The sequence below is a fragment of the Typopeltis vanoorti genome, chromosome 23 (assembly GCF_054136105.1).
Source record: "Typopeltis vanoorti isolate ZY-2024b chromosome 23, IOZ_Tvanoo_1.0, whole genome shotgun sequence".
Lineage (NCBI taxonomy): Eukaryota > Metazoa > Arthropoda > Arachnida > Uropygi > Thelyphonidae > Typopeltis > Typopeltis vanoorti.
In genome coordinates, this window is record NC_143571.1 from 79,117,995 (window position 1) to 79,142,569 (window position 24,575).

Below are 24,575 nucleotides of genomic sequence, written 5' to 3' on the forward strand. Positions count from 1 at the left end.
AATTAATTTACTTCACAGCCTTAGTTGATTCTGCCATAATTGAAAATAACCCTAACTCTTGCCCGTCATCTTCCTCTAACTCGTCATGAGTTTAATTTTAGCTGACTTTGCGAAAATTCTCGGATCTTACGAAACAGGTCTATTCCAGATTTGATCGAAAGTGGTGGGATGGATATTGTGGCCTGTTGAGGTGCTAGCCTGTTTGACACAATGACTAATTTCCGCACTACAACCAACAAGTGGACCAGTGTCTTTTGCATTCTAATATGCAGGTAACCGAGTGGATAGTGTCTATTTTCTAAGGAAAAGGAGGAGAGTTCTGATTTCATTGTAGGAATGGATATTTCTGAAAGCCTAGGGTGGTAGCTTATTGCAGTAGAAGTAACTTGAAAAAGTTCCTGCTGGGTCTTAGAGCAGATATTTCGGATTATCCAACTCTTACCACACTACGGTATTAACGTATTATAAGCTTATAACTTTTCATAGTGTAATGGGCATAAAAAAAGCAACCTGATCTCCAACTCTCTTTTCCTTCATTTGAGTGGATTGAGGTACAGTTTTCAAAAAATAAAATAAAATAAAATAAATAAATCAGCTAACGCTTCTCGTTCCCTAATAGTCCTTATCCTTATAAGGACTTGCTTAAAGGGGCAAAGCAGTTATTAAAGCTCTGATCAAGGCAGGAGGGTAACAGCAATAGCCGAACCTCAGTTAAAACTTCATTGGCTACAGCATTGCCATCCATTACCCTCCAAGGGTATTAATCACCGCATTTCACGGTCGATTTAATCGACCGTGAAATGCGGGACCGAGTGGGCAGTTCAATCCCCCCCCCCCCCCAGTAGCCAATCAGAGATAACTGGCTCATGTCTATCACTAATTATAGGCGGCTACTGATGAAGAGACCAGCAAACAAGTGCTGTCATATCTTGGTGCCTAGCCCTAACAATATGTTATTGTCTGAAATAATGTGGGTACTACGGTCGTTTTTCTTGAGTTTACTGGACGAAAAACCCGACTTTCCGGGAGGAAAAACCCACTTGCCCGTGCCAGAGATCGACTAACTCGGGAACCGGACGAAGATATTCTTAGAAAAGTTCCTCTAGTCGGCGACTAGACCTAGGTCTAACTTAGAGCGGCCAAGCGCAGAGGACGCAAGCGTTACTTCCACTGAGCTACACAGGCCTTAGTACAGTTTTCAGGAAAGCATAAATAATCGATTGAATAGTGAAATCTGTAAGGTCGTTTTCGATCAAGGAGAAGAAAATGACTTTTTTCTCCGGTTTTCGCTATGTTCAAATTATCCTTTTTCTAATATTAATTAGATTTAATACTTCAAATTTGGAAACTTTGTCTAACATGAGTAATGGAATGATGAAATTCAATTTTAAAAGTTACAGCAGCTTGGATTCGGAATTCTGTAGTTCTTGATCATTACGCTTCTTTCAATTAACGATGGAGCCCATTACGAAATGGAAAATTTGTCTAATAAGAGTTGGATAAAATTCAACTTTGAAAGTTACGGAAGTTCGATTCGGATTCCTGTAGTCCTCGATCATTGTCCTCCTTTTAATTTAACATTTTGCTTTGCGAAAGAAATATTTTTAAAGCGCCTTCTAGAAAACTATAGTGTGAGTAAAGGTATCACATGATTGTAGGTTGTCTTCTCTAGCGTGGTGAGTTTAACGTATTTGAAGTTTATTATAATGATCTGGTTTTAAGTGAATTGTATGGAAAACCTATAATCGGTTTGTGTTTTCATTACATATATCTTAATAGGAAGTGCTTTTTGGAAAAAATTAAGTTTACTACAGGTGGTATATCTATTTCTTGTTGACCGGCTATGTACGCCTTCAAGATCTGTCAACATTCTGAGGCGTAAACTCTCAGATCGCATGCAACTCGTGTATATAACTTTAGCAGTATTGATAACGTTTAGTAGTAGTCTCTCTTGACGTAGATAATTCAGTTTTAAATAACGTTTTTACAGAGATTTTAGCATTTCATTTACTATTGGTTTACAAATTTTTATTTCTGTTTTATGTTTGCTTTAATTTTTTTTATACTGAACAGTGTTTATACCATTGGCGTATCGAATTATAGAAAAATCGCGTAATTAAGCGAGTAATAGGACTTACAGGACCCACATATGTTATTAATTGACAGAACTCTTTGTTGAAACCGGTAATAAAGGTAAGAAATTTATGGCATTGGTGAGACTTGCTTGAGAGAAGCTGATATAGTCGATAGCGTAAGAAATTTTGTTTTCGGAGAAATCATGTAGAAGTATTGATGATGGTTGGAGACAGTGAATTTGAAACTTTCTAGAGTGAGATACAGGTCAACAAGGCGACATATATAGTCGGTTGATGCCATAGGCTTGGGGGTGCAAAATGTATGTAAATGGTATGTGTTGGCAAATTATTTCAGTGAGCATAGGAGCCTGCAATAGAAGGATGTTAGCACATGGTCAAGGGATGCTTGAAGAAAGAAGTATCAGATTGCATACCGAAGCTTAGGATGGATGAATAGCATTGTTGTTAAGTGCGACTTGTAAATAAAGATCTTGTGGGGGGGGGGAGGGAGATGAAATGTGAGAAGTAACTCATGAACAGTACAAAGCAAAGGCAAGATGGTGTACTGTTCATGATAAGGAAGGCAAAATCAGAACATGAAATTAGAAGAGTATGCCAAACGAAATTTCAGAGTTCTCTCATTGTAAATGTGTATGTAGTTAAATTACTAAGTGATTACTTTGTGAAGTTGTATCATCTGGGTTTAGATAATGCAGTGACATTCATTATTACATAACATCCATCGAGTCCCAGTACTTAATCCAGAAGGCTACTATACACAGCATAGCATTACATGATTTACCACCTATCCATCTACTACCCATCACATAGTATTTTTGTCATATTCTGTAGTATTTTTGTCACATATGCATGTTTTCTTTTGGTAATTTATCTGTTATGTGGGACAGAAAAAAAAACAAAAAAACTTAAGTTTTCAGGGAAGAGAAACTCACTGATTCTGTATGAGAACAGCTAACTCGCCTGTTGTCACAATGAGATAATTGTTCTTATTGTGACAAGTTAAACTCGGGTCATTCCAGTGAACAGCATATCCTATCATCCTTCCAACTGTGCTGTGAATAGCACTAAATATGACAGGCATGGATGTGAGAATAAAGATAGATGAATTGGAGATGCTTAAAATATTATGACTGAATTATAAGAACATGTGAGAGAATTAGCAATGTCACTGATTAGGCTGCTTAAGTCCTGGAACTGGCAGGGCTCCAAGAGAGCAAAAGGAGGATAAGATAGTTCCATTACATAAAGGGAGAATTTAAGACAAGTTGCAAATTATACCAGTAAGCAGGGCTCCAGAAATCCACTTATCAAAGACAAGTGGCGAGTGAATTTTCAGCCTTCTTCTGAATGCATTCAGAATATGTTATTTTCTTTACACATAATTTACACTTTTTGTCATTTTAAGAATCATCTCATTCACTTCGATTATTTGATTACAAGTGACGATGATGATTTATTAAAGCAGTTTAATTTCCAAAGAGTTGGAAATAAAACTTCTGCATCTGAAATCCTTAATTCGAACATTATCGCATTCTTTTCACTCCATGCATGCTTCAGCATTGCGCTTTCCGTTTTCATTTGAGTCATGAAACGAGAAAAATGACCTGCAATTATGTATTATAGTTATGGCTCGTTACCTAAAAATAATAAACCTGGCACACTTCGAGCATACGAGAAAATAAATTTTACAAAACAAGTAAGTTTTCATATCATATATGCATTTAAATTAAATTACAGCTGTCATTTTCAGGAAACTTTTAATCAAATGAATGCATTCATTTCATTCAGTGTTAATCCTGCATGTATACACAACACATTTAATAGACTATATATATATTTTTAAAATCATTATACTTTTCAGACAATATAATTAAAATGAACTGGTAATTATAAATGGAAAAATTAAGATGAATGTCATTAAATACAGGCACAATGTAATTATATATTGGAGTGCACCTATACATCTTATTCTTCCAACATCTTAAACCCTGAAGTAAGTGTGCATTATAATTATAATATGGTCTTGTATTAAACTTTTTATCACAGCTTACAACATGAATTAGCTTAATGTAATTAAATGCTTGAAAATTTTACATAATGCAGATTATTTTTAATACTGTCATTTAAAAAATACAATTATATTCAAAGACAACTCAAATACCAAATCATGCGACTGAATGCATTGTGAAAAGTTAGTTTGGCTTTACGTTGAGTGCTACCCATTATGTTTTCATGAATTTTGTTATATATTTTTCCTGTTAAATTATTCTTCATGGATAATTTATATAAATTCACCTTTCATTATGAACAGTAACCAAAAGAAAGCACAAACTGAGTTGTGATGAGCTGTGATGTGGAGTATGTTTTAAACCTACATTAAATGAAAGCATATTTCTGTATAATTGTGTTGATGTATAGTGAGAATTAAAGAATCTATTACTTTGGTTTGTCAACATAACATTAAAATTTTTTTAAATATCATCTATAACAATATATAAGGTAGACTGAGATTCCTTGGGCTAGTAAGATTTTTCTGTGGCTAGTAGATTTAAATCATATTTCTGGACCCTTCCAATAAGTATCTCAGAAATGGTGGTTAAGGTTTTGGAAAAGTTTGTCAAGGCCAGAATTTAAGATTGGGTAGATAGGAGTATGGTACTCCACTGGGAGTAGCATTGTGAAGAGGAAGTTCGCCTTAGCAGTTGACTAAGGCGAACTTCCTAAAACTCTTTCTAAAATAGTGGCAGTCAAGTTTGATGAGAGAAACAATGGCCATACTGTAATTTTGTTGGACTATGCAAAGGTAATCAATACAATATTGCATGGTAATCTGTTAAGAGAAACTGGAGCAAGTGAGAAGGATGTAAGCTGGAGACTGGGATAGGAGGGGGTTGGCTGACAGACATATCAATGTGAGATGTATGAAAGAGCAGAATTAAGGAGAAAGCAGATGATCAGCAGTGTATTATTAGGCTAGAGTATTTGGTCCATCATTGTGTAATTACATTAATGATATTGGATACATCACTAGAGTCCTATTATTAATATTATCTATTGGTTGTAAAATTACATTGGGAGCAACAACAAGTCTATGTATTATATATATATATATATATCTTCTTCTGCAGTTTCTCCCACTTAAGTGGGGTCACTGTTGATGATGAATCTGCTCCACATCCTTTTGTCTTGGGCTGTCACTACATCCAAGTTCTTCATCCTCAAGTCCTCTTCTACCAGCTCCCTCCATCTCTTCTTTGGCTGCCCACGCTTCCTCCTTCCTTGCACATCCATCTGCATGACCCTTCTTCCCACATATTCGTCCTCCCTCCTCATCACATGACCAAATCATTGCAACCTTGTCTCCTGTATCTTCGCTCCTAAGTTCGTAACTTTCACTGTTGCCCTCACATAGTCATTTCTCAGACGATCCTTTCTGGTCACACTGCACATCCACCTAAGCATTCTCATCTCTGCTACTTCCATCCTGATGATGTTATTTTTCCTTAGGGCCAGAGTTTCTATAGCATACGTCATAGCTGGCCTCACTACTGTCGTATAGATTTTGCCTTTCAGATTGATCGGCACCCTCTTATCACATAACACTCCTGGCTGCTGCTCACTGTGCAACACATATACTCTGTCTTACTTCTGCCCAGTCTCATACCTCTCTCTTCCATTACTTTTCTCCATCTTTCCAGTTTAGTTCCTGCTTCTTCTCTTGAATCTGCACACAGCAAGATGTCATCTGCATACAACATTGTCCAAGGTGCATCTTCTCTCACCTCCTCCGTCACCACCTCCATCACAATGTTAAACAGAAACGGACTTAATGCTGACCCTTGATGCAAGCCAACTGTTACTTGAAAACTTTCTGTCTGTCCCAGACAGGTCCGAACACTTGTCTTCACATTTCTGTACATCTCCTGCACCAATCTGACATATTTCTCTGGAACCTTCTTCTCCCTCAGACACCTCCAGACTTCTTGCCTTGGCACTTTATCATATCTTTTCTCCATAAATGCCAGATGTAGCTCCCATTGTTTCTCTTGAAACTTTTCCATCATCTGCAGTAACCCAAAGTTAGCATCTGTTGTTGATCTACCAGGCATGAAGCCAAATTGTTCCTTTGCAACCTCCATCTCTTCCTCAATCTTCCATCAAGAACCCTTTCTAGGATTTTCATTGTGTGGGACATCAACTTTATTCCTCTGTAATTTTTACAATCTTGTGCATCCCCTTTATCCTCGTAGATGGGGACAAGAGTACACTCACATCCACCTAAGCATTCTCATCTCTGCTACTTCCATCCTGATGATGTTATTTTTCCTTAGGGCCAGAGTTTCTATAGCATACGTCATAGCTGGCCTCACTACTGTCGTATAGATTTTGCCTTTCAGATTGATCGGCACCCTCTTATCACATAACACTCCTGGCTGCTGCTCACTGTGCAACACATATACTCTGTCTTACTTCTGCCCAGTCTCATACCTCTCTCTTCCATTACTTTTCTCCATCTTTCCAGTTTAGTTCCTGCTTCTTCTCTTGAATCTGCACACAGCAAGATGTCATCTGCATACAACATTGTCCAAGGTGCATCTTCTCTCACCTCCTCCGTCACCACCTCCATCACAATGTTAAACAGAAACGGACTTAATGCTGACCCTTGATGCAAGCCAACTGTTACTTGAAAACTTTCTGTCTGTCCCAGACAGGTCCGAACACTTGTCTTCACATTTCTGTACATCTCCTGCACCAATCTGACATATTTCTCTGGAACCTTCTTCTCCCTCAGACACCTCCAGACTTCTTGCCTTGGCACTTTATCATATCTTTTCTCCATAAATGCCAGATGTAGCTCCCATTGTTTCTCTTGAAACTTTTCCATCATCTGCAGTAACCCAAAGATAGCATCTGTTGTTGATCTACCAGGCATGAAGCCAAATTGTTCCTTTGCAACCTCCATCTCTTCCTCAATCTTCCATCAAGAACCCTTTCTAGGATTTTCATTGTGTGGGACATCAACTTTATTCCTCTGTAATTTTTACAATTTTGTGCATCCCCTTTATCCTCGTAGATGGGGACAAGAGTACTCTCACTCCATTTCTCGGGTATATTTTCCTGTTGGCAAACTTTCATGAACAGGTCCCACAGCAGGTCAAGTCTATATATATATATATATATATATATATATATGATTCTACATATAAACCTTATACATATTATATATATTATACATATGCATTTAATTATATATATATATACATATATAAAGATTATACATACAAACACCATGATTATTCATATACATTCCAACCAGTTGGTATGGGATAGTTTCTAATACTAGCTGAAGATTGCCTGGAGTCCTCAAGTATGCTGAATACTAAATATTAAGTAGGCTGAATGTGTGCATTCCAGATTCTTGGAATTTTCATGCCACCATTATTGTTGATATTTGAATTTTGCAGGTTTCCTTAAATTTTCTTTCATACCATTTTTTTGTATGGTGTGAAGAGCAGGTACTTTTCCAGTTGATTTGGTGTAAGGCGTTCAGAGCATGATCTGAGAGGCCTGCTTCACCAAAATGGTTATATTTAATGTGTCTTATGTGTTCTTTCTTACATATAGGGATTGTATGGTAGTTGTCTCCATAATTTTCCAAAATGTATTTGGATCACTGTGTAAGCCTAAAAGAAAGGAAACTTCCAAAGTTTCTACATTTATTTGACTTTGAAATAAAGTTGTATCTTTCATATCCACTGTTTCTATATATGATACTATACTGCCTATAAGGGTACTGCCTAAGCAATATACTCACTCACTCGCTTTAATAAAGTAACATTTGTTTTATGAAGGAAATTACTACACGATGATTCTGCTGGACTTGGAAAGGCATTTGAGGATATCACATGGAACTGTTACATATATTAGCAAAAAAACCTGAGCTGTAGAAAGTTGGAAATGTTCAGATAGAGAGGTATAAAAGTGTTACAGTGACTGCACTTCATAATTCAAACCATATGATCAAATTCCAGATGACTGGAGTAGAATTTTCATAGTACCCACTATATTATTATTTAAGCCTCAATGGAGTCAAGAGACTCATCATGGGAGGTCCTTTTTAGGAAACACAAAGTCCATCATACCACTCCTTGAACTCATTGACTGTTCTTCCTCTCACCACTCTCAGGCAATGCATTCCATGGCTCAACCGCTCTCTACGCAAAGAAACCACTCCTCACCCTCTTACTCACAGCTTCCTTTCGTAACTTCCATGAATGACCTCTTGTCATCGCTCCTTCCTGCTGTTCCAGCAAGCGAAAGAACTCCGCAATGTCCACCCTGGAACTGCCTGCCTCTCAGCAGTTTAAAAGTCTTGATCATATCCTTTTCCTTCTTCTATCCACCAAACTCTGCAGTTCACATTCCCTCAGCCAATCCTCATAACTGATATTGTGCAGTCCTGAAACCATCTTTGTTATCTGCCTCTGTACTCTTTCCACAGTTAATTCCCTTCAAATCCTGGGGACCAGATCTGAGAACAATAGTCAAAGTGTGGTCTGCTCAGAGTCTTATACAATGGAATGATAACTAATAATGATAGTCTCTATAAACATAACTGGAGGGAGACTGTTCCACAATACTTCAGTTGCAGGGATGAAGGAGGAGGAGGAAAAGAAACTTGTCCTGTTTGTTTCTAGGTGTGAAGGGATGTTGAGCAGCAGCTGCACATGTTCCAACGAGCTTAGTACTGAGGGGAGGAATTATTGATGTTATTTCAGATGAGTATTTCCCATGGAAATATTTGTAGAATATACATATTGCAGAAACCACACGTCTGTGCAAAAGTGGGAGGGATGAGTTAGTAAGAGATGGGTCATTAATGTGTCTAATTGCTCTCCTCTGTATTGAGTCAAGCATTTTGAGGGAGCTTTTAGGGGCCCCCCACCCCATATGTGGGAGCAATATTTGATAGCTGGGCAGATTTGTGATTTGTATAATGTTAATAGCTGTTCAGGGGTGAAGTAACATCTTGAGTGAAAGAGAAATCCTAGTTTTTTTTTGAAGCTGAGGATGCAATGGTTGTGAAGTGTTTATGCCAGGAGAGGTTTGATGTCAGGATAATTCCAAGAAGAGAAATCTCAAACTGTCTGAAAATTTGGGTATTGTTAAAAAGAATACTGGAAAAAAAAAGGTTCTCTTTTATGGGAAATAGGACAGAACTGGGTTTTATTAGCATTGAAATGGATGAGGTTATCTGAACCCCATTGGAGGATGGCTTTGAGATCAGAATTGAGGGTGGTGGTGGTTGAGGTGAGTTGTGTAGGGTAAGGTTTATCAAATGAAAGGGAGGAGTGTAATGTGCTGTTGTCTGCAAAGATGTGTATTGGATTGGAGGTCAACTGAAGTAAGTCATTGATATATAGCAGGAAGAGGGTTGGTGAGAGGACAGAATGCTGGGGTTGTGGAACCCCAGCATTAGTTGAATGGTGAGAGGATAGGGAACCATGCACCATCACGCACAGTGTGCATCCAAACAGAAAGCTGGAAATCCAACTACAGAAGTTCTGGGACAGATCAAACGATGGTAGTTTGCTTAGTAAGCCTTTGTGCCAGACACGGTCAAAAGCTTTGGAGATACCGAGTGCAACCACTTGAGATTTACCAAACTTGAGATTTGCCAAACGGAATCCATACTGGCAGTCATTTATTAGGTAGATGCCTTTAAGGTAGCATAGGAGTTGGGGATTGATGATTTTTTTTGTGGATGTGGCATTTGCACACCACTGCACTAGGCCACATGAAGGAAGATTAATTGGTTTCTTATCTATTCAGCAATTAGAGGAAATTTTTCTAAGCCTTTCTTCGACCGGTTCCCGAGTTAGTTGATTTCTAGCAATGGCAAGTAAGTTTTTCCTCCCAGAAACACAGGTTTTGTTCTGTAAGCTCAAGAAATTCGATAGTAGAACCTACACAATTTTAGACATAAGTGTATTGTGTTAGGGACCACGAGATGGCGGCACTTGTTGAGCCGTCTCTTCACTGCATGCTGCTTAATTAGTGCCTTGGGCCAGCTATCTCTGATTGGATACCAGTGGAGATTGAACTGCTCACTCGGTCTCCAAAAGTTAGATAGGGCTGAAACTGCCTTGCTTACTCCCTATACAGGAATAAAAAGCATTAGCTGATTTTTTTCTTCTTTTTTTCTTTTTTTGAAAGCCGAATTGGCAAAGATTAAGCAAGGGATTAAACGTATGAGGAATGAGCTGAGGAGAATTATGGATTTGCATGGGAATGTGAGGAAGAATGGGACGAAAGATTTGAAAGGAATATGGAATGATTTGAAAGTGGTAATGTGTGGAGATTCGATGATGAGAGGTGTGGTGAATGAAAAGGTGCACAAGGTCTGTTTTCTTGGAAGTAGAATGAGCAGGGTGGTTGAAGCAATGATCTGAATGGTAGCAAGAAAAATGTAAAGCAGGGATGTCATGAGGCTGTTCCAGAGAGTGAAAGATAACAGTGTGGTAGGTAAGGTAGTCATAGTGTTGCCTAGGTATGATGATGAGTTGAGAAGGTGAGTGAAGGTTTTGAATGGTATGCCAGCAGGGTTGTATGAGGAGAAAGGACTTCATTTTGTGAATGTGTGGAACTGTATCAACTCTATCAACACTACAATTTCATTGTAGTGTTGATAGAGTTCATTTGCCCAAAAATTGTTGGTATAAGTGAGACATGGTTGAACGAGGATGACATTTGAGGGGGGGGATAGAGCTGTATGAAAGAGAAGGGCTACATCTGAATGAATTTTGTGAGAGTCATTTGGAGAAACTGTTGCTACAAGAGAGAATGACTGAAGTGAGTATAAGACCTGAGGTATTCTGGAAGAGTGGGAGAGTAAGGTAGGCAGGTTTGTGAATGGAGAAGTGAGTGGAGAGAAGGAACACAAAGTTGGCAGGGAAACGGGAGAGATCAGGGTGGACAGGGGAACACTACATGAAAGTGTAGGTGAATGGTTTCAGGAGTAGATGTGTGGGTGTGCAAGAAAGGATCATCTGAGAAATGACTATGTCAGGGGAACAGTGAAAGTTACGAACTTAGGAGCGAAAATACAGGAGGCAAGGTTGAGATGGTTTGGTCATGTGATGAGGAGGGAGGACGAATATGTGGGAAGAAGGGTCATGCAGATGGATGTGCAAGGAAGGCGGAAGCGTGGGCGGCCAAAGAAGAGATGGAGCGAGCTGGTAGAAGAGGACTTGAAGATGAAGAACTTGGATGTGGTGACAGCCCAAGACAGGAAGGTGTGGAGGAGACTCATAAGAAACAGTGACCCCACTTAAGTGGGAGAAGCTGCAGAAGTAGAAGAAGAAGATTACAGAAGCAGAAATGAGCTAGTGTGTATGTTTACAAATGCTAGAAGTATTTGAAACAGGGGGAATGAAATTCATTTGCCCAAAAATTGTTGGTATAAGTGAGACATGGTTGAACGAGAATGACATTCTGACAGGAATAGAGATAGAGGGATATGTAGTCTTTTGCGAAGAGAGCAAAAAAGGGAGGAGGAGGAGTGTTAATGATGCTAGCAGAGGAGTTGTCCATCTAGTGTGGAAATGCCAGGAGAAAATACTGGCAGTGGTTTTGAAGCAGTATGGTGTGAAGTGGAGGTGGACAGGATGAAATGTTTAGTAGGGTGTTGCTATAGACCTGGTATTGTGGAAGGCAGTGAGAAGAAAATGTTTGGACAAATTGGTCTGTCTAATAAGAAAAGGGTAATCATTATGGGCAATTTCAATTATGGTAATATAGCTTGGAAGAAGCAGCATCAGGAACCAAAGAGAATGAATTTATTAAGTTATTACAGGATAATTACCTTAAGAAGTATGTAACAGAGGCCACACGTGGATCGAGGATCTTGGATTTGATTGTCTCATCAGAAGATGTAAATGGTCACATCATCCTCCAGTTGGTGAAAGTGACTATGAAGTGATCACTTGGGTGGTTGTCAGCCATATCAGAACTTATATGAGAAAGAGTTATATGTAGAACTATAAGGTGGGGCAATTATGGCCAACAATTATGGAAGCTTGTAGTAATATCAGAATGAGGAATTGCATGGGAAGGAAATCAATGTTGCTTGGTCTCTACTCAGGAATTATCTGGCAGAGGCAATGACTGAGTGTATTCCAAAGGTCAGGAGATTAAATAAGGTAGGTGTAAAATAGATGACCGAAGAGGTGAAGCATGCAGTCTGAAAGAAAAGGCATTGTGACTGCACAGGATGAGTGGAGATAATCAGTTACACGAGGAGTACAAAGAACAACCAAGGAAGGTGACTCACTGAGTAAGGATAGCAAAAGTGTGATGTGAGCAGCAGTTAACAAATGATGCTAAGGGAAATCCTAGGAAGTTTTTTCGATATGTAGCCAGTAGAAGTAAGAATGATTATGGGAGGATGATGATGTTCAGTGATAATGGGAGAATGATAAACACTGAGCAGGATATTGTAGAGGTTGTAAATGAGGAGTTCATTAAAATATTCCATCCTTGTGATTGTAATATAATGCAGAACTTGAGAGCAGAGGGGGAAGAACCACTGATGGTGAGTGAGCAGGAGGTATATGAGGAATTGAGTAAACTCGATGTCAACGAGGCCATGGGACTTGATGGTATATCACTGTGTATCTTGAGGGAATGTTCCAGGCTGTTAACAATGCCTTTAACACTCATTTTCAACATGAGTCTTAGATTAGCCCAGGTCTCAAAGGAATGAAACGATGGCAAAATTGTTCTGCTTCATAAAAGAGGTGATATCACTAATGCTTCGAATTATAGGCCAGTCTGCTTTGTCTGGAGTTATGGTCAAAATTCAGAACCGGGTGGACAGCAGTAGAATTCTCTTTAATGGACAGCATGAGTTTGCTGAAAGAAAGATCATGTTTTTGCAATCTGCTTACTTATTATAACAAGGTGACAAATACATTGGACAAGTGGAATGCATATACAGTAATATATTTAGATTTTGCAAAGGCTTTCGAAGATTACCACATAACAAACTAGTAGTTAAATTGGAACACATGGGTTGGATAGTAGATTAGTGCATTGATTGGATTGGAGATTGGTTGTCTGATAGGTATCAACAGGTTGTGTATTGGAGGAGTGATGTCCTAGAAGAAGAAAGTCACTAGTAGAGTCTGTTTTGGAGCCATTGTTGTTTAATTTGTATGTAAATGACATTGGAAAGGACTTAAATGGTGATATACAGTTGTTTGCAGATGATGCAAAGTTGGAGAGAGTTATGAGAAGTAGAGTAGATGTAACTTTGCAAGAGGACATAAATAGGCTGTCTGAATGGCCGAGTATATGTGTGTGAAGTGTAAGGTTTTAAAATTTGGGAAGCAAAGATGGGGATACACAGTATAGGATTGGTGGGGATATTTTGGAGGAGGTGGAGCAGATGAAGGATTTGGTGGTTGTGGTGGATAGAGACTTGAAATTTCATGGGCATTTTAGCAAAATATCCATTTTTCTAAAATGGAGAGAACAGTGACATATAGAAGTAAGGATATTTTTATTCCATTGTACAAGACTTTGATCAGGCTGTAGATGGATTACTGTGCAGAAATTTGGTTGTCAAGTTTTCAAAAGAATGATATGTTGGAGAGGTTGCAAAGGGTCCAAAGATGATTGACTAGGTTAATATGAGGACATATTGAGAGAATGCAAATTACAGAGCCTAGTGGATAGAAGGACATGATCGAGACATATAAGTTGGTAAGGGATAATTACCAGATTAACGTGGATGAGATTTTTCATAGAATATCTGGAGATGGGGAAGGGGGAGAAGAGGCTATCCCTGGAAGCTGTATGAGGTGGATATGAGCAATGGGATGAGGGGTAGATTTTATGCATGGAGAGTGGCGGATGATTGGAATACATTGCCTGAGAGTGCAGTTACAGTGAATGCATTTGTCAAGGTAAGATGAGCTGTGTATATGGTAGTGGAACCTCCCACAATGAGTCTCTTGATTCTGTTGACAATAATAATTATAATCTCAGCTCTACTTTATACAGATGATGTTATACTCTTCAATAAATCCAGTATAAGTCTGCAGATTCCTTACCTAAATTGAATAAGTGCTTTAACAAATTTGGTATAAAAATGAATAAAAAGATAGATTATGAAAGGAATTCAGGATGCATCCTGAATCAGGAATCTTGCATAAAAGGTAAAACATTTTAGCTGTTAAAGCATAATTTTAATGAAGAATACAAATTAAATATGGAAATAGAATTATCAGTAGCTGGTATTGGTGGGCCATCAGCTGAATAAATTTATATTGGAATAAAGGAAAGCCTAAACATAAAACCAGCATTATACAAGACTGGATAAACCAGTTTTAAATTATGGATCCGAAAGCTGGATTAGAAATAAAAATGCTTCATTGAAGACTAGAGACTACATATACACTGGTGTCCAAAAGCTAAGAACAAACAACATTTTTACCTGTATGTGAAAATGTAAATGTTGAATATTATAAATTTCATACAAATTAAATTACAATATGTTTTTGGCAAAAAGTTACTAAGGTTGGTTAATATTCTCACTCTCCAGAAGTATCTCCCACTGCTTGTCTACAATGTGATGTCACATTGTCATCCATAAAAATGAATTCTTTGCCTACAGCACCACCAAACAATTGAACATGACGTTGAAGAACTTTGTTGCAATAGCATTCACCAGTTATAGTCCCTTATGCCAGCACTTGTAGCTTGTTCATCCATTAAGGATAATGCCTCCCCCACACCACGACCCCAGCACCACTGTATCTATCCCTGAAATTATATAGTTGGTTTAATCCTTTATCCAAGTGTAAGCGAAACAAAGTTTGTGCCTCAAATATAATCAGGACTGAGGCAACTCGTATATAGAAGCTAATGACTTCACATCTCTTTCCTTAGTATCCTATAATGCAAAACACATATCCCGACGATATGTATAATGCTATGCATTATGGGAAGGGTCACTACCCAGACTTGTTTCGACCTTTATTGAGGTCTTGTCAGTGGGAGCCAGACTCGGAGATGATACTAAGGTTGAAGTAATGCCGAAGTCATATTTTTATATATGAGTAGTCAAAAGGTGTCACACCTTATTATTAAAATACTCTTGATTAGAAATAGTTGGAATTTTTTTCACTTGGTTATACTATAAATTAAAGATACCAAGAAATTATATACTTGGTTTAATCATTTATCCAAGTGTAAGCAAAACAAAGTTTGCACCTGAAATATAATCAGGACTGGAGCAACTTTTATTGGAATCATTAGAAGCTAATGACTTCATATCACTTGCCTTAGTATCCCATAATGCAAAGCACATATCCTTACGGGTATGTATAATGCTGTGCATTATGGGAAGAGTCACTACCCAGACTGGTTTTGACCTTTATTGAGGTCTCGTCAGTGGGAGCCAGACCCAGAGGTGATACTAAGGTTGAGGTTGAAGTAATGCCGAAGTTGAAGGTTGAAGTAATGTCGAGTTGCCCTTTCAAGAACATTCTTGTGATAGTAAGTAGTACCACATTCGCACAAGATCAAGTGTCGTCTCGAATCAGAGGAACAAATGAAATGACTCATCTGTGAAGAGTATCAGCACATTGATGTCTTATCCAACTTTTATGGATACAGCACCACTGAAAATGCTCTATGATGAGCTGTGGATAAAGGAACACAGACTACAGGCCTTTGGGCACATAGGCCTACTTGTTGCAGATGTCTTGCCACAGTTTGTCAAGATATCTGTGTAACTCTGCGTGAATGGGGCTGACTTGCAAGCTGACCTGTCGTGGTGTGCTGATTTTGTTTTGCTGTTATAACTACAAATCTGTCTTCATGCTTTGTGGTAGAGTGAGGTTGGCCTCTTAGCAAACAACTGGAACACATTCCATTGGCTTGTTTTCAAAATTTTCCATGTAAATCAAAAGACTCAGCCCCTCTCAAGCCTTCTGTCTGGCTAAGATATGTAAATGATGTGTTCTCTGTTTGGCGTCATGCCCCAGACACATTAGATTTCTTCCTCAGTCACCTCAAATAGTCTACAACCAAGAAGACAAAAATAACAATAGTTTATCCTTCCAAGACACCATAGTAACATGCCTTCCTAATGGTAACCTTTCCTTCACTGTATATAGAAAGTCCACTCACAGGCAGATACATTCATAAACTTTCCCACCACCACCACCCCTCTCAGCAATATGACATTCTTAAAACTTTGACCAATAGAGACTATAATCTTGTTCCAGTGAAACCTCCATTTTAACTGAACTCATGCTCATATACAATCAATGATCACATACACAGCACCTTTCTTTCCAATGGCCTACAGTGATTGCAGAATTAAAAAAATAATCAGTTCCTTCTCCATTCCTTGGCCATCCCATTCATCCATGGCACATCAGAAAAAATAGCCAGGTCTTTAAAAAAGTATAATCTCTACACAACTGGAAACTTGCTACCCTAATTCATTCTATCAATGATCAGCTCCTCCTCTCTCATTGCCTGGAGTATATAAAGTACACTGTTCCAAGTTGGCTTACTTCGGACTGACAGATAGATCAGCACCCATCTATTTAGAACACAAATTGTACATCTGCTATCATGACTATGGACAATCTGTCCTTGCAAACCTTGTATAGATACAACTCACAGGATCTCCCAGAAGAAAACCATCATGCTCTGCCATAGTAAATTTAAAAAGAAAAGACTTTTTAGAATTTACAGCAGCACTCAGAAATCAACCAAATTTAAATAAATGTGGATGCATAAAACTTCTCAAAATTTGGTTAAAAATAATTGTCAGGGGTCTCACTTTACATTCTAGGCCACCTATAAACATCCATTGCGGGCACGCTACCTAGATAGGACTTCAGTCACCCATGTGTTTCATTTAGTATTGCATGTGTGCAGTGGTGTAGCTAGAGCTGTTGCTGCCTGGGGCAGTCCTTGAGTTTGCCGCCCCTCTCAATACACACACCAAAAATACTACAAAAAGTCAAAATGACATATAGGGAAATCAATTAAAACACTATGTTTATTTTTGAAGTAAAATTTTAATTTCAACATTTTAAAATGTTATTTTTCTTGCTTTTCTGTTAGCAAAATTGTTGATGATATTGTAGGTAATTCTTAATCAAATTTTATTTAGATAAACGCCTCTAAATTTTCCTCACAACACTTACAGCAGTTGTGAGGAAAATTCGCAGTAGTATTACAATATTTGGAACCGAGTTCTCCAGACTGTATTTTAGAATTAACTGCAAAAGTTCAAAAAGATTCAAAGTGTTGTCCGGGGTAGACTGCCTCCTCTGACCTCCTCCCCCAGCTACGCCACTGTGTGTGTGTGTGTGTGTGTGTGTGTGTGTGTGTGTGTGTGTGTGTTACAAGTTATTTGTAATCCCTGACGATGTGTCAGTGACTGAAATGAAATATTGGAAGCACTAAAAGTAGTTTATAATCTTTTCTTAGTGCTGTAAATCTTCCATATACCTCCAGCATGATGTCCTCCTAGCACTTAAGCCTTAACACGAGGTTTCATAAGACTTCAACAGACACACTCACAGACTTTGCCAGAAATCATCCATGAAATATACCTCTACCTGCTTTCCAAAAGATGGATTCTAAAACATATGAATACCTGAAGTGCCTTTTTTTTATTTCATCCATGATATATACCTCTACCTGCTTTCCAAAAGATTGATTATAAAACATACGAATACCTGAAGTGCCTTTTTTTATTACAGCCTATTATGAAGCTAAATTCAATAAACCAACTTCAAAAACTTGGATGCCCAGTAGCATAACAGTATCAAAATGACATAAATTGTAAATAATTTGTGTCAGTTAAGATGTCATTAAATGAAATTAGTTCAGAAAAATCAAAGACTCTATTAGTGAGTCTTCTTGGAGATGCTCCTGAACTGAAATTTCAGTTCAGGTGAAACTCATTCAAAATATGAGAGGCATACATTTTTTTAAAATCTGATCCACAAATGAAAGGTCACAAGATCTGTGGCTGATCAGTGCCATGTGTAGGCAGAAGAAATTGCTCGCATGTAGGAGACATAAAAATGAAAGAAGCATTTGTTAACATAATTTTTGCCCAGAATTCATCTGCAGTGTATTTTGAAGCATTAAAAGTAATGGTTAGCAGGCAGTGAAAGAAAAGTAGCCTCTATAACATGCTGGGCCAGTGACAAAAATGAAGAGAGACATGCCAGATTATTGCACATAATTTGAATTTGGCTGTTTTAAATTCTGTTATTAAGGATGTGCATACTGTTTGTTACTTACATTGAAATAGTGATGGGGGAGGCGTGTGTGTATACACACAGACACCTTTTATTTATCACAATTCATACCATGGGCAAGTAAAAAAATTTTTTGTGTTGATTTAAGGGGTATTTCGGAGTCCTATATATATGTGTGGGTGGGTGTGACATAAGTATTAATTTATTATATGTTTAATATCATTAATCATTTAACACAGGTTATCCTTGTAGTACTTCAAAACAAGCAGTAAATAGTATCTGTTTAAATATATGTGATATCGTTACTTGCATACTCTTTTAAATGTTTACTTGCAAGTCTTATAGAAAATTCACAGCTGTGACCTGGAATTCACTTTGTTGCATCAGAACGTGTAGTTGCTTTCCATGAAAACTCCCAGCATGGCTTCTCTGTCTTTAGGATATTAACACCTGTTTATATTTTATTTAATATTAATGCCAAGTTTTAATACTATATATTTCTTGGTAATAATAAAAAAAAAACATAGTGTATATGTGTGGTATTGAGGAAAACATAGTTATTCTTCTCATATGTAGAATTATCTTAAATTAACTGATGAATAATCACAAAGATACTACTTCTGTGGATCAGCAGCCTTTTAGTACTTGGTGGTTGCATTCATATCATTTGGCTTCATAAAGGGATTGAAAGACACTATTACACGTCAGATTATGTGCATGCACATTTTAATCTAACACATAGATACATTTAATCTTATGTACAATTGTATTAAACATTATTGAGCAATCCTGTTAATTTACTAAAAGAAATTGAAATAATGCTAGATCTAATATCCTGCTTATAACATTATATTACAAATCTAATGTCATAATATATTTGTATTCAGGGCCTTTGCCAGATTAAATCGCGCCCTGAGGCAAACAATTAAATACCGCCCCTGATGAATTATAAGACAAAAATATAAGAAAATCTCCAATTGCTGTTTTTGTTTTTATTACAAGAGAAACATTAATGCAGAACAATTACATCATAATATCGATTAAACGTTTGCTCTACAAGGATATCACACAATAAAACTGTTTCTAAGCTCTTCTAAATTTAAATTATAAGCTACATCCACCTTTATCAATATAGTTGCTAGACCAACCAATCTTTCTTGGGTCATTGCTGTTCGGAAATAATTTTTAATCAGTTTAAGCTTGGAAAAACTTCTTTCCGCACTTGCTACGCCAATAGAAATTGTTAACAATATCCTTAGGGTGGTGGTTACGTTGGGATAAATTTCTACAAGATTTTGGTTATATATACATTATAAAATTTGGTAAGGACCACTTTTCCCTTGTATTATTTTTGAGAGAATTTTTAATTTTCAAATAAATCTATTGCATCTACATCAGATGTTGTAAAATATCTTGTTGCCATAATACGGCACCTACCGCAATATGACTGAACAAGCGCCCTTATTAAATGAGGCAGGCTGCCTCTATGCTACATTGACAGTACTGTTTGTATTATATATTCTGCTCTATGCTGCTTATTAAATGGAATTCAAAATCCTCATCAGAATTGAAGATACACATCTGTAATGAAAATGAAATTAATAAAAAATTAATGAAAAGTAAGTGGATATAAGCAGATGGATTCAAGAAACAGAATATTGATATCAGCATTTCATATTTGTTACCTATTAAATCATTCATACTTGCCAGAAACTATTAACTCTTTTCACTTTCCTTGTTTACAGTCTAATATTAATTTTTTAAGAAAATTAATATTAGATTATAATTTTTTTTTTTTTTTAACTACGCATCAAATTAAACATTGGAATGGGTTACACTTAATGGGAACTTTAACTGAAGTGTGTGTTTGTATTCATCCACTTATAAAGTATCTTTCTGATTATGCTTCTAATAATAAGTATGTAAAAGAACCAAGATAAGAATTATTTTTTTAGTGCAGTTTTCGGTAGTATTTTTGTGATGTCCCTTTTCACAGCATCATTTGAATCGAGAGCAGTTTTTACCATGCATATATACAGTTTATTCTCACTTGTAAACTAAAAATTTGTTATTATTTTACACATTTTGATTAATTTTTCCAAAATCTCACAACATAGTGAGATTTAAACTAGAATTGAGGTGAATCAAAAAAATTTTAGAGATTGTGGAAGAAGAGAAAAAAGGAGAGCAAGAGAGTCAAGATTGTAAGTCTGCTGTCATGTATAATACAGGTATGTTAAGGATGGCAAAGAGTGCAAATTACTCAATGCATAGGTTGTACAAATGAAATGGTGTGCTGTATGTAGACTTTAAGACCGAATTTAATGAATGGAATGACTTTTATAATGCTGATGGATGGCACTTAAATAGATTTGGAGTTAGATATCATGAGAATACGGACATGCAGAGTCAGGAAAATTAAAACTATAGGGTGCATACAGTGTGTGTGTGTACGTGCGCACATGTGCAGGCAGGCATGGTGATTGAATCCGTGAATAACCAAAAAATTCATTCATTTCTTTTTTAAACTCTAATCTTAACTGAAATATAACAACTAATTATAAATAGGGCTGTACATAATCCAGGATCTTAACTTTTTGCTAAAATGAAAAATGATCTCTTCAGTGACAAAATTGAATGGTATATCCAGTACAAGGTGTAAAGGTATTTGGTAGCCTAAAAAGATGTTACAGTTTGCATATACCAATGCCAGAACTAACAGGGATAAGGATGAAGAGTTTTTGCCATTGGTTCGTGCAGTCTTGCCAAAAGTTAAGAATTAGTGAGACTTAGTTGACAGAAATGTAGGTATATAATATTATCAGGGAGGTAGAGAATAGGATTAGGAGCTACTGCTGATAATAGCAAATGAATTGTAACCAAGACGGGGATTTGACAGTTCATGTGAGGCAATCTGCTTTAAGATAGAGGCTGATAGGACAAAATATACAGTTGGTTGCTATTGTGGGGGGGCAGGATGTGTGAAAGAGATGATGTGGGAGACATGTAATAGCAGATTAGTGCAATTCCAGATCAGATAATTATTATGGGAGACTTTATGGAAGGAAGATCATGTGACAGGAAGGAAATGGAATTTATTCACATCTAAGAGATAATTAAGCAGCATTCAATGGAAGGGACTCTGGGTTAGAGAGTGCTTGATTTGGTCAGATGTCTCCATAACCCAGGTAACCACATTGTCCTCTGATTGGAGGAAGGTGATCATGTAGTCTTTGCTTGGATGGATGGTTGTCAAACGTGGAATTTTCAGTTAAGAAGGGGTATATGTTGAACTGCAGTACAGATGTATGATACACTTAGGAGGCAGCCTGAAACAGTGCAATGGCATAAGAATCTGCATGGGCAGAATATAATGCCATGGCACTACTTCGGGTTGCTTAAGTAGTAGTGCAAAAGTGATATTCAAAGGATATCTGAAGGAAGCAATATATCCAAGTCAGGAGTATAAATAAGATAAGAGTTAGATGGATGAATAGTATCGTTAATCAGGAGCTGCAAAAAAGAAAGAATGTTGTGGAGGGTATATAAGGAGAAAGGTGATCAGCAAGCTAACAAGCAGTACAAGTCATAGACAAGAAAGTTGTCTAGATGGAAAGGAAGGCCAAATTAGATAATGAGAAGAAATTAATTGAGCATATTAGCAAAAAGTGACTATTGAGTGCTGATCATAGCATGATGACAGAAGCAAATCAAATAGTTAGTGACCACTTTGGGTCTGTCATCCAAGTGAAAAACTGAGTTTGAGAATAGAGATTGATGAATTGGAAGTACTTAGGATATTTTAGAATCTCATTGCATATACTGATATCCCATGGGATATCAGCTCATTTATTATGAGAATATACAAAGTAGTTTATATTGATTCTGTCTAGTCTGTTTAACTTAAGACTCGACTTTGATAAAGTCCTGAGAGGGAGTGGAAAGGGACAAAATAGTTCCATTGCATAACAGTTTACAAGATTGTAGTAGAAAGTTATAGACCAGGCAGCATTTTTTAGGTGTGTTGGTAAAGTTATTGGAAAAGTCAAAAACAGAATTCAAGAATGAATGAGTGAATAAGAATGTTACACTCTACGGGTGCACCATGGCTTTGCAAAAGGGCATGTCATGACTTGGTAATTTAATCACTTATAATAGTGATGGTGGAGTTGGATAAAGGGAGTAATTACAATTATACTTCTGGATTTTGCAAATGTGTTTGACAGGATATCAATTGTAACTGTTATAATTTGAAACAAATGGGGATGGCTATGGTATACTGGTGATATGGATATGAGGCTAGCTGATGGATGGGTACCAAAAAAACAGATCAGGTGGTTGGGCCACTGCTGTTTGTACATAAATGAGCCTTCAAGACTAGGAAATGATGTGTGAGGGTGTGTGTGTAACCACTCACAAAAGGGTGCAATATCTGTAGCACATCAGTGCTAGTTGTGGGGAGAAATCTGTTAATATCTTTTTGAACAGCTGAAGGTTGTAATCTTTGAGGAAGACCAAAGTGAGGGAGGTAGGATCTTCCAAAGAAGAGAGGTGGATGGAATGAAAGAGGAGGCAGAAAAGTTTGTTCAACAAGTTTGGAACTAGAGTGTAAATGGTTGTTGTCCAGTAGGTATTCTTGTTCTTATAGTTCTGGAGAATAGCATTCATGAAAGTGAAACAGGCATTAGGTGCAGGGGCGAATGCTGGTCTTGAAATTCACGCTTGCTCTTGTTATCATTCAGGGAGTGAGAGGTATGATTGAAGTCTGATTAGCGGAATAATAAATTACTGACCATTTAAAACTATATATTTAGAAATTTATATACATTTAATCATACAAATACAATATTTATTTTACAAACGATATTCTATCTTTTTCAATTTAGCTACTTGAATACAAATTCTATCCTACGGTTCTTCTTTATGAACTGGTCATTAACATCGTCATAAAAAGTTGGTTGTAACTTAATTTTCCCAAGCAACACGCACTTGTAAAGGCTGACTGAAGCTCACTGGCTAGAGCTACTTTGACTGCGTATGTCCTTGTGTTTAAGATGACGTGAAGGGAGCGGAAATGGCTATGTGCGTGCATGAAATCACAGTGCTGCAGCGAGGACCTGAAAGCTCCGACAACCGAGCAAGCCAAGGTAGCTTTGACTAGACGAGCAAGCATTGGCCTTCGATACACAACGCAAAGCTCAATTATTGCCGCACAAGCTTCGGACGTCTTTTGTCTACAAAAATAAAAGCCTAAATGGAATGCTCATAAATGCATGCATTTATTAACAACAAATATTACTTCTTTCTCACTTAATGAGCTTGCGCAGCAAGCATGGAGAATTCTCCACTGATTAGGTGGAAGTTGAACATTGTGAGAGGGATTGGAGTGAATCTATGGGAGATGGCTCATCAGTTAACTGAATTGTTTTCTGGATAGCATCAAATGATCTTAGAGAATATTTTGGTTAGCTACCTTAAATGTGTGAGCAGTATTTTATGGTTGGGTAGATTTGGGATTTATAAGTTAGCAGCTGTACAGGTGAGAAGTAATAACTTGAACAAAAAGGTGTGCAGAGTTTTTTTTGCAGCTTCAGAAGCTATGGCTGAAATGTGTTTCTGTCAAGAAAGGCTGAAGACATTGGCTAGTCCAAGAAGGAAACTCATATCATGTTTGGATATTTGAGGATAATCAAAAGTTTGGGGACAGTAAATGTAATATCTTTTTTGTGAGAGATTAGACAAGACTGATACAAGACATGTCCATTCAGAATTTACTACCAAATAAGATAATGTAGAGAAGTCACACATGCATGGTAGCAATAGTGGCTCATTAGCTAGCTGTTGACAATTTTACCTTCATACCATTATTGTTTGTAGTCTTATACAAATAATTTATAATTGCTGTGATAAAAAAAAAATCCCACCAATTGCAAGGTTCATAGTGTGATATGGATTTTGTTAGTGGAAAACAGTACTGCAGAAATTCACCAACAACTGTGTAAGGTTTACAGGTATAATGAATGACAGTAAAGTTAGACAATGGTGCCATTTGTTTAAAGAAGGGTGTAACAGTATTCATGATCAAGAGAGCAGTGACTTGCCAATTGTGGTGACAAATAAGTTGGTGTAAAGAGTGAACACGAAAATTGTGATTCCTTGCTGAAGAAAATCAACAAGG

The 24,575-nt window shown here is 37.2% G+C and overlaps 1 protein-coding gene across 2 annotated transcripts in view; it reads left to right on the plus strand.

Moving 5' to 3' along the window:
- The first annotated feature begins 1,602 nt into the window (after positions 1–1,602).
- The window catches only part of LOC150094024 (V-type proton ATPase catalytic subunit A), a 218,379-nt gene continuing 195,406 nt past the window's right edge, over positions 1,603–24,575 (plus strand). Inside the window, exon 1 of one of the 2 annotated variants that reach the window (XM_090413195.1) lies at positions 1,603–1,676. The gene's annotated coding sequence lies outside the window, so the exon portion shown is untranslated. Of the gene's footprint in view, positions 1,677–1,791; positions 1,815–24,575 lie in introns of those variants that run through there. The other variant, XM_090413197.1, reaches the window with a different exon arrangement.